A 262-nucleotide genomic window follows, 5' to 3' on the forward strand; every position below is an offset into this window, starting at 1 on the left:
TCTCAGATATCAGAGTAAGAAATTTTATTCCAATATATTTGCTCTATATTTTCGGCTTTTTACCTGGACACCTACAGCTGGATGCACCATAAAGTTACCGAACTTGTTGTAAACTAACTGAATACACAGATGTCATAAAAAAAAATAAATAAATTTTTAAAAAGAGTGTATTTATTTGTCCCGTTTCTGTCGCAGCTGTGCCCAAAGGACCTTCACTGCTCCGGTCACCCAGACTACGGTTCCCAGCACGCACTGCGGCGGT

At 39.7% G+C, this 262-nt stretch overlaps 1 protein-coding gene across 1 annotated transcript in view; it reads right to left on the minus strand.

Annotated features, from left to right (window-relative positions):
• ADCK1 (aarF domain containing kinase 1) overlaps window positions 1-262 on the minus strand; it is a 93153-nt gene that overhangs the window by 92287 nt on the left and 604 nt on the right. The window lies entirely within an intron of this gene.

This window comes from Columba livia, chromosome 5 (assembly GCF_036013475.1).
Source record: "Columba livia isolate bColLiv1 breed racing homer chromosome 5, bColLiv1.pat.W.v2, whole genome shotgun sequence".
NCBI lineage: Eukaryota > Metazoa > Chordata > Aves > Columbiformes > Columbidae > Columba > Columba livia.